Source organism: Rana temporaria, chromosome 10, assembly GCF_905171775.1.
Source record: "Rana temporaria chromosome 10, aRanTem1.1, whole genome shotgun sequence".
NCBI classification, from domain to species: domain Eukaryota; kingdom Metazoa; phylum Chordata; class Amphibia; order Anura; family Ranidae; genus Rana; species Rana temporaria.
In genome coordinates, this window is record NC_053498.1 from 37,589,526 (window position 1) to 37,601,275 (window position 11,750).

An 11,750-nucleotide genomic window follows, 5' to 3' on the forward strand; every position below is an offset into this window, starting at 1 on the left:
GCGGCCAAGCAGACCATTGCTAAAGCCTGGAAAACCCCAAATCTTTCAGTGACGGAAACAAAAAATAGAATGAATACTGCGATGTCACATGCCAAAATGGAGGCATTGGACACGGACACGATCGCCAGGTTTGAAAATATATGGTATAGACAAGTGGGTGACTAAAGCGCTAGCCAACAGTGAAAATTAAAAGTGACCAGTGAAAAACAAAATGCTGCTCAAATCTAAAATGTGCTAACAACAAATAAAGGTCTGAATAAAGAATGATGAGCGCAAACTGAAAATCTAAAAGTGAATATAAAGACAGTCAAAAGGGGACTGATAACAATCGATAAAGATATGCAGTGAATTCAAAATTAGTGAAATAACCCAAAACTGATAATAAATCCAAAAATAAAAGTCCAAATATATAAATCAAAGTTTGGATAAATCAATCTAGTGTGCCAGTGATAAACAAAACTTCTGCACTTCGGGCATCAATGTGGACAATCTTGATAACTCTTTGCTTAGCCTGGGCTCACAGTGCGCTTACCTCCAGACACTAGGTCATGCGTGTCAACGAAATCCTCCCAAAACTGGAACAGAATCCAAACAGTGGGTAACTCGTGTTGCACGGAATCTTCCCAGTGCTGAGATAGAATCGAGGGGCGTTCTCTGTATCCAATACCAGTATAGGTCCAGGCGCAGCGAAGTGGACTCCACAGGATAGCCACAAGGTGTATCAGGAGCAAATGTAGAAATAAAAAGCTCTCATGGTGAAGTATGCAAGCACTTTAAAATTTAATAAAGGTAAAAATGTGCTTACATTGAAAAAACGAATAAAACGCCAAACAGCGGCACTTCCGGTGGACGGTCAGGGTGTCACGTCACTTCCGGTCACATCTAACCTTATGCATTACGTCACGACACCTTCGATGAAGTCACGTGTCGTGACGTAATGCATAAGGTTAGATGTGACCGGAAGTGACGTGACACCCTGACCGTCCACCGGAAGTGCCGCTGTTTGGCGTTTTATTCGTTTTTTCAATGTAAGCACATTTTTACCTTTATTAAATTTTAAAGTGCTTGCATACTTCACCATGAGAGCTTTTTATTTCTACATTTGCTCCTGATACACCTTGTGGCTATCCTGTGGAGTCCACTTCGCTGCGCCTGGACCTATACTGGTATTGGATACAGAGAACGCCCCTCGATTCTATCTCAGCACTGGGAAGATTCCGTGCAACACGAGTTACCCACTGTTTGGATTCTGTTCCAGTTTTGGGAGGATTTCGTTGACACGCATGACCTAGTGTCTGGAGGTAAGCGCACTGTGAGCCCAGGCTAAGCAAAGAGTTATCAAGATTGTCCACATTGATGCCCGAAGTGCAGAAGTTTTGTTTATCACTGGCACACTAGATTGATTTATCCAAACTTTGATTTATATATTTGGACTTTTATTTTTGGATTTATTATCAGTTTTGGGTTATTTCACTAATTTTGAATTCACTGCATATCTTTATTGATTGTTATCAGTCCCCTTTGGACTGTCTTTATATTCACTTTTAGATTTTCAGTTTGCGCTCATCGTTCTTTATTCAGTTCTGAAAATATATGGTACCCGTGGACGCAATACACAGTACCAGGAAACTTTAACGAAGGAGTAATGATGCCATGGTAGCTTGCACAATAAACACATTTGTTATATACGGTATATATTGACAACAGAGCCAAGCCCATCCCTGCAGACCCTATTATTTTATCCCCTTTTTCCCTTTTTCCCTTCCCCCGGTTAGTTATTGTATGTGACTATATCCTCTTATTTTTTACAATCGACGCAGAGATGGTAGCGTACTTTTGTAACTTATAATTAATATGTTTAAGGTTGTGTTAAACAGAAACTTGTAGCCTTTAATGTACGGCTAATCTGGAAACGAGGCAACTTGGACAGACCGTATGCATTCCACATCTAAATACTCAAGCTTCTCCAGTTGTCGCCAGAAGTATTTGCTTATACTCTTCTTTGTTTTATTTTGCATTTAATTCTAAAGAGGATATAATTTGTTGAGAATATGGAATGCCAACCTTTTGTTCACTATACCAAAAGTTTGCTACATGTACAATGTAACTTTACAATCACCAAATAAAGATAATTTTGACAAGGAAAAAAAAATGAATGATAACTGATTGCAGTATATATATATATAAACACTTATACAGAAGTAACAAACTTTGCTTGGATTGAGCTATATGGGAACAGGCAGAAGAAGGACAGAGGAATGACCAGATTCATGTCAGACCACTCCCTTCTATTCCCCGACACCACAGTCCCAAAAACTGTATAAGTTTATATCATTACTCTTCAGTTCTGAATGAAGAAAGAGTTATTTCTAGCACCACATCCCAGTACAAAAAATTACAGAAAAATGGGGGACTTTAACCACTTAAGCCCCGGACCATTATGCAGCTTAAAGACCTGGCCACTTTTTGCAATTCGTAAATGCGTTGCTTTAACTGACAATTGCGCAGTCGTGCGACGTGGCTCCCAAAAAAAATTGGCGTCCTTTTTTTCCCCCACAAATAAAGCTTTCTTTTGGTGGTATTTGATCACATTTGCGGTTTTTCGTTTTTGCGCTATAAACAAAAATATAAAGACAATTTTTTAAAAAATTCAATATTTTTTACTTTTTGCTATAATAAATATTCCCAAAATATATATATATATTTTTTTCCTCAGTTTAGGCCAATACGTATTCTTCTACATATTTTTGGTAAAAAAAATTGCAATAAGCGTTTTATTGATTGGTTTGCACAAAAGTTATAGCGTCTACCAAATAGGGGATAGTTGTACTGCATTTTTATTAATAATTTTTCTTTACTAGTAATGGTGGCGATCAGCGATTTTTATCGAGACTATGACATTATGGCGGACACATCGGACACTTTTGACACTAATTTGGGACCATTGTCATTTATACAGCGAACAGTGCTATAAAAATGCACTGTTTACTGTAAAAATTACACTGGCAGTGAAGGGGTTAACCTGTAGGTGGCGCTTTAGGGGTTAAGTGTGCCCTGGTTTGTGTTTCTTACTTTCGGGGGCGTGGCTTAGCGTGTGACATCACTGATCGTCATTCCCTGTGACAGGGAACAGACGATCAGTGTCAGTCTCACTAGGAAGCACGGGGAGAGGTTTGTTTACACTTCCCTCTTCCCATTCTTCCTCTCTGTGACCCGATCGCGGGACACCAGCAGCGATCGGGTCCGTGGTGCGTGCGGCGGTCCTTAAGCGACCGTAAAAATGTACCCCCCAATGACCAGGTCATTTTTTGCGATATTGCTTTAACTGACAATTGCGCGGGTGTGCAACGCTGTACCCAAAAAAAATTTACGTTCTTTTTTTCCCACAAATAGAATTTTCTTTTGATGGTATTTGATCAACTCTGCGGTTTTTATTTTTTGCACTATATATAAAAAAAGAGCGACAATTTTGAAAAACAAAACAACATTTTATACATTTTGCTATAATAAATATCCCCCCCCAAAAATTAAAAAAAAAAAATTCTTCATCAGTTTAGGCCGATATATATTCTTCTACATATCTTTGGTAAACAAAATTGCAATAAGCGTATATTGAATGGTTTGAGCAAAAGTTATAGAGTTTACAAAATAGAGAAGAGATTCATTGCATTTTTATTTTTATTATAAAAATGCACTGATTACTGTGTAAATGTCACTGGTAGGGAAGGGGTTAACACTAAGCAGCGATCAAGGGGTCAAATGTGTTCCCTCATGCGTGTTTCTAACTGTTTGTTGATTAGACTGAATAGAGGAGGAGACATATCGCTGTTCCTGATTAGTAGGAACATACGATCTGTCTCTCTTCTCGCTTTTCAGGTGAAAGCCGCGGGAGGGAGAGAAGGAGAAGCGGCTGATGAAAACCATGCATGGGGGATCGCAGTGTTCACAGCTGTCCCTGCTGTACCGATCATCCCCCGACTGTCCCTGGACATACACATGTGTGCAGAAGTGACAGGAGCCGTGAGCGCGCTCTGCTTCTTCACAGAATGCGCTCAGTCACTTCTGCACATGCACGCCAGTCTCAACAGGCGCAAAGCTCGTCCTCACAGCGCTGGCTGGCCGTGGGAGTGTAGTGGTGTAGGCGGAGGAGTCCTGTGACGTCACGACTCCGCCCACCGAGAGCCAGGGGAAAATAACGCCCACAGATTCTGCAATTTTGCGGGGCTTCTGACAGGTGAGGGGGTAACATTTAAAATATATAGATACATGCAGGAGGCATATATAGCATTATAGATTACAGCAGTATAAATTATTAAAATTTGATGACAGTGGGTTTACATCCACTTTAAGGAACTGACATACGCCAATCACTGCAACTGCAGGCCATAGAGGAGGAGGCTTTCACTAAAGATACCAGCTTTTTATCAGTTGGATCCTTAAAGCCCTGAGCATTGTCTATAGGACATGTCAGGCTTTGTTTGCACAAGAAATAGCTGCATCTATAGCAGGTACCCCCCATTTCTTAGTAAAACCTTCCTCCATAGGATAAAGGAGGGACAACTGCTTAGGAGGAGAAACAGTTTATCTGGGTGAACCCAGTCATCATACATCAGTTTATCCAGCAAGGGATGAACTGGAAAGGAGCACGCAGCCTGTGGGGATTTCCGAGATCACAAGGAGGAAACAGAGGACATAGAAGCTTCAACAGGAGGCAATTTGTAAGTGGCACACACCATCTCTGCATAATATTGCACCTTTAGCGACTAATGCCCTGTACACACGATCGGTTCATCCGATTTTCATCAGATATCCGATGAAGCTGACTTTCATCAGTCTTGCCTACACACCATTCGTTAAAAAAACGATCGTGTCAGAACGTGGTGATATAAAACAACGACGTGCTGAGAAAAATTAAGTTCAATGCTTTCGAGCTTTCGAGCATGCGTCGAATTTATTCTGAGCATGCGTTGATTTTTAACTGATGGATTTCCCCACAGACGATTGTTTTTTTCTATCGGTTTTTTAACCATCGGATAATTTTAAAACAAGTTCCTAGTTTTTTCACCGATGGATAAAAAACCGATGGGGCCCACACACGATCGGTTCGTCTGATGAAAACGGTTCATCAGACGAACCGATCGTGTGTACGCGGCATAAGAGGTAGAAGGAATCTTCTCATCCTCTAAATCCTCTGACTGCACCTGATCCTCATCTCCAGAGAGGGATTTCTCACCCTCAGAATGCTCATCTGATGAGAGAGCCAGAGCAGATGAAGGGGATCTACCCCGTTTGCTGCCACCTTTTAAGGAGGCTGCGATTATAGTAGCAATCCTTTCTTCTAAGCCATTGTAATATGGGGGTGTTTAACTCAAGTGGTAAATGCATTTTTTAGCGAGTCCACAGCAGTCCGTTGTCAGTTTTGAGGCATGGCATTTAAGAGGAAACAAAATAAAAGTTCACACATAGGATTTCCCACACAGGGGTTCTTCTCCAGTACAGTTCATATAACCAAAAATACCAAGCCTCCTGGCTCCTAGGCTTACTTTTCCGTGATGTTACCTGTTAAACCTGGCCCACTCCTGACCTCAACAGGATTCTACAGCCCACTGTCTCCCAGACTTCAGGACTTCCTTCAGCCCCCCTTGGACTCGCTAGCCACCTCAGGTCTACCAGCCTCCCAGTCCGCCAGGCACGAAGTCCCCCACACCAGGGATGTAGTCTTCCACAGGGCAGACAGCTTTCCACACACACAGGGCCAGATTCATGTAGATCAGCGGATCTTTAGATCCGCTAGATCTACCTGTTTTACGATCCGCCGGTGCAATTTAGCAAGGCTAGTGCATGATTCATAAAGCACTTACCTCGCAAATTGCACCGTCGGATCCTAACTCCCCCCGGCGGAATGCAAATTCCGCGGCTAGGGGGAGTGTACAATTTAAATCAGGCGCGTTCCTGCGCCGATTTAACTGCGCATTCGCCGCCGGCGAAAAAGCCCAGTGCGCATGCTCCGAATGACGTCGCTAGGACGTCATTGTTTTCGGCGGCTAGGTTACTTACGGCCATCCGTATTCCCAACGGACTTACGCAAACAACGTAAAAAATTTAAAACTCGGCGCGGGAACGTCGGCCATACTTAACATTAGCTACCCCTCATATTAGATGGGGTAGCTATCCGCCGGAAAAAGCCGAACGCAAACGACGTTGAAAAAGAGCGACGGGCGGGCGTACGGACGTGAATCGGCGGTTCTCCTCATTTGCATATGCGACGTGTAAAAAAAAGCGCGAACACCTAGCGGCCGGCGGGAGATTACAGCCTAAGATTCAACTGGTGTAAGTCACTTACACCAGTCGGATCTAAGGGAGATCTATGCGGAACTGATTCTTATGAATCAGTCGCATAGCTCCGACCGTGGGATCTCACAGATCCGACCGTCGGCTCTCACAGATACGACGGCGGATCAGGAGATCCGCCGTCGTATCTATTGATGAATCTGGCCCACAGTGTCTTGAAACAGCAGACAGCTGCACACACTCCACATTCCTCCTTCCTCTGAATCTCCCCAGCCCTTCATTATGAGCTGTGTTCACCTGGGCACACACCCTGCAGGCTATCTGTAAGATCTGGACACAGGGTTGGAGATCCTGTGTCCATTTCAACACTATATTCATTTTTATTGGGACAGAGCCTCGCTCTGCCACACCATCTAAAGCAACTTTTAAAGTGTCCTCAGTGATTTATACAGGCGCTGCCATCTGAGAAGCTGCAAAACCAGACAGGGGCACATGATCATCCTGTGAGGCTGCTACCAGACTGACAGAGGGGGGTGGTAAACTACAGGCAAGCTCAGAATTAGGGATGAGCTTAGAGTTCGAGTCAAACTCATGTTCGACTCGAACATTGCCTGTTCGCCTGTTCCGCGAACAACAAACAATTTGGGGTGTTCGTGGCAAATTCGAAAAGCCGCGGAACACCCTGTTAAAGTCTATGGGGGAAATCTAAAGTGCTAATTTTAAAGGCTAATATGCAAGTTATTGTCCTAAAAAGTGTTTGTGGACCTGGGTCCTGCACCAGGGGACATGTATCAATGCAAAATAAAGTTTTAAAAACGGCAGTTTTTTCGGGAGCAGTGAATTTAATAATGTTTAAAGTGAAACAATAAAAGTGAAATATTCCTTTAAATTTTGTACCATGGGGGAAGGGGGGGGTGTAAGGTAAGCATGTGAAATAGCGCATGTTTCCCGCACTTAGAACTGTCTCTGCACAAAGTTCAATTTCTGAAGGAAAAAAAGTCATTTAAACCGGACTCGCGGCTATAATGAATTGTCGGCTCCTGGCAATTTAGAGAGAATTCATTCATAAAAAAATAATATAAAAGCGTGGGGTCCCCCCAAATTCAACTACCAGGCCCTTCAGGTCTGGTATGGATATTAAGGGGAACCCCGCTGTCAATTAAAAAAAAAAATTACGTGGGGTTCCCCCCAAATATCCATTCCAGACCCTTCAGGTCTGGTGTGGATTTTAAGGGGAACTCTACCCCAAATTAAAAAACAAAAATGGCGTGGAGTTCCCCCAAAAATCCACACCAGACCCCTTATCTGAGCATGTAACCTGGCCGGCCGCAGAAAAGAGGGGGGGACAGAGAGCGCCCCCCCTCTCCTGAACCGTACCAGGCCACATGCCCTCAACATGGGGAGGATGTCCCCATGTTGATAGGGACAAGGGCCTCATCCCCACAACCCTGGCCAGTGGTTGTGGGCGGGGGGCTTATCAGAATCTGGAAGACCCCTTTAACAAAGGGGACCCCCAGATCCTGCCCCCCCATGTGAATTGGTGATGGGGTACATTGTACCCCTACCATTTAACGAAGGAAGTGTAAATAGTTGTAAAAAAACACACACACACACAACGTGGAAAAAAGTCCTTTATTAAAAAGAAAAAAAAGAAAAGAAATCTAGCGGTGGTAATCCACTCGGTCTCGGCTCCCCGCTCCAACATTGTTGGTATCCAGCGACGGGTGATCTCCTCTCCGGTCCAGCGATGAGAAGATCGTCCGGGATCCAGAGCGCAGAATCGCCGGTCGCCTGTCTCCACCGGAGACAGCCCCGGTGAATGACGCTGCTGAAGTGTTCGAGTCCCATAGACTCTAACAGTGTTCTAAAGTTCACACGAACATTTGGGTTCTGGTGCGAACCGAACAGGGGGTGTTCGGCTCATCCCTACTGAGAATCCTTAGCCATAATCGGGGATTTCCTAGTGCCTATTTTACTAGCCCTTGTACCACTTCTGGGGGACATAGTCCTTACTGCAAAGCTATAGTCTTACAATACACAATATTAGCTCACTGTACAACCTGATGCCGAGTAGGAATCTTAGGTTTGCCTGGTTCAATCCACAGGAATGCTTACAGCCCACAGCTCTGTGTCTATGCTGCTTTACAAATGCCTCTGGCGTGCTGGGCCTTTTAAACAAGCCTCTTGGCGCCTGCACACAGGTGTGCCGTAAATGCGTACGGGCACTAGCAATCACGGCCCTCCCCCTCTCCACCTTCCTATAGACAGTCACAAGTGCGCTCCCGGCATGCGCTGACCATCATAGCGGCGCCCTGTGGCGAAAGTGGAAGGAGAGCAGACCACTGGGGAGCTTTGGGGGACCCCTGTATGTGTTTTGTGGCAGAGCCTGCAGCGGAGGAGGTGAGTGGTGTTTAAACTGAATGACTTAACTGAGCGTGTTTCCTGGATGGCTTTGAAAGAATAGACCAGGTATGTAACTTACTCCCTCTAGTGGTTAAAACCAGGTAAGACATCCTACTCACAGAAGATAACATTTTTATTTTTTTAATTATCCTCTCTTACCTTTATCCCCGCCGCAGGAAAGCTACTAAAAAATAGTAGATCCAGCCTTCACCCATCATGGCGTGTAATGTTGTGCCAACCTTCAGGTTTCCACTTAGAGAAACCTCATGCCTGGACCTGTAGAAGACTCTGACAGTGTCAGGGATGTCTAACACAGGCATCCAACACAGGTTTAAACAGATCAGTGGGCTGCACTTAAGGAAACAGGCACAAAAGTAGGTGAGAAATATATATTTATTAAGGATAAGGCACACGTGCAAACCAAACAACAGCAAACCCCAAAGCATACAAGAAAACACAGCAACCCTCAAAACACCTAATCTGACTAACTAATATATACAAAAACAAGAACATATATACATAATAAAGCAGGGATGAGAGACAAGGGGGAACAGGCAGCCAGATGGAGGAAGCAGTGGCAAGGGGAAGCTGGAATCAGGGGACGAGACTCAGGGACTGGGTACAAGGTACAGGAAAAAGAGTCCAGGACAGGGCAGGAAGCAGATCAGGAACATATACAGGCAACAGATCAGGTCAGGCAGGAACAAGGCAAGCAGAGAGGATACTGAAGCCCTGAACCTCAGTGAAGGGCAGGCTTATATACCTCCAGCAGCTCACAGCAAGTGCAGCTTGATTAATGAGGAGTCCATCCACTGGGAGACACCCGCTGGTGGCCACCAGAATTGCACCCTTTGTTGCTGGAAGTAATGGTGCCACCAGCAGGTGACCAAAGCCACAAAACAGATCATGACAGCCAGTAACTTTTCGTGCCACAGTTGCATTAGTACACCAAAGCCTGGATCCCAGACCTCCGCAAAGAGACATTACAGGCAAACCTTGTTTCTTCTTTACATGAGGCCCGGGTACCACCCATCTTAGGCTTTTGATATCGGCCCGAGGTATGGATCCGGTTATAGCTCCTACGCCCCTGCAGAAGACCATCAAAAGAGCTTTTTCTTCTTAGCACATGTTCAACGTGACCAACCACCTTAGACACTGGTGAAAAAACTGAGGTACTCTCCATTTGGGAGGGGTTATATAGGGGAGGAACTAAATTCTAATTGGGTTTGCCAGTGTCCAATCACCTGTGGTGACTACATAACCCATTAAGTAATTAAGGCTCTGTGTCCTGTGATATATGAGCAAGAAACCCCTGTTAGGCTGGGTTCACACTTGTCCGACAAACGGTCCTACATTGGGAGCCTCATGTAGCATGACGTGTGAAAATCAATGTTTCCCTATGAGAGCCGTCTTAACTGGTCCTACACAAGTTGGTCCGACTTTGAAAATGCTCCCTGTACTACTTTTGGTCCTACATTGATCCTACTTCAGCCCATTGAATATCATTGAAGTCGGACCAAAGTAGTATCCTGTTCATGAAAGTAGGATGGATGTAGGACCAATGTAGGATGGATGTAGGACCAATGTAGCAGAGAAAAGTAGGATGAAAGTAGTGTAGTAGTGTGAACCCAGCCTGAGGCTGGGTTCACACTACTATTCGAACGTTCAAGCGTGATGTGGTGCTTCATCCACGACACATAGAGCATCTCTGTCGTGATGCCAAGTCCAAAATGTTTCACCAGGAACTCTGGCCCAGATTCAGTAAGCAATTGCGCCTGCGTAACTATGGTTGCTAACTATTGCTGATTTGCGCCAGCGTAACAAGTTCTCCTGATTCAGAGAACTCGTTACGCCGACTGCAGCCTAAAATCTGCGTGGCATAAGGCTCTTATGCCACGCAGATTTTAGGCTGCATTCTTGCGATGACCGCTAGGGGGCGTTCCCATTGTGGTCAGCGTATAGTATGCAAATTGCATACTTACGCCGATTCACAATGTTGCGCGCCCCCTGCGTACGCAAGTTACGTCGTTTCTGTACGGCGTGTTTAGCGTAAGGCTGCCCCTTCTAATAGCAAGGGGCAGCCAATGCTAAACTATACCCGGCGTTCCCGCGTCGCGACGTTCGAATTTTACGTCGTTTGCGTAAGTGAATCGTGAATGGCGCTGGACGCCATTCACGTTCACTTTGAAGCAAATGACGTCCTTGCGACGTCATTTGCCGCAATGTACATCGGGAAAGTTTCCCGACGGAGCATGCGCTCTACGCTCGGCGCGGGAGCGCGCCTAATTTAAATGATTCCCGCCCCCGGCGGGATCATTTACATTGCGCGCGCTTACGCCGGGCAATTTTGCCGGCGCGCCCTCGCAATTTACGGAGCTACTGCTCCGTGAATCGAGGGCAGCGCAAAATATTTGCGGGGGTGCAGGGCAAAATCGTTGCCCTGCGCCTCCGCAAATAGAGCGCAATTCTTTCTGAATCCGGGCCTCTGTTTTTTTTCAAGGCTTCATGCCGCATGTTATTTCACAGCCATTATTTACCAGTTTTACAAACAGTGTCACTGAGCTATTGGTGCTCCAACAGTTAGATAACAGCAAAAATAGAACAGTAAAAAAATTATAAAGAATAATATACTTATTATGTGTAGCGCCTGGTTACTTTTCAGAACCGGTGCTAGTGTAAATTTAGAGGGGTCAGAGAGTTAAAGGGGTTGTAAAGGAAAATATTTTTTTTCATAATAAGCATCCTTTACCTGCAGACATTCCTCTTTTCACTTCCTCATTGTTCGTTTTTGCTCAGAAGTTGCTCTGTTTCTTCTCTGTTCTGTTCACTTCCTGCTTGTCTGATTGTTACTCACCACCGTGAAGGGAGGCTTTACTGCGGTGGTCAGGGACGTGCTTGCCCCCTCCTGGGAACTACATCTGTGCCGCAGGGCGCTCTCTACGTGTTAGAGACTTCAAGGAGGTGTGAATTACTGGGCGTGCTGCAATGCATACTGGAAAATTTAGTTTTTACATGAATGAGCACCGCAAACCAGGAAGTGAAAGAGAACAGAAACT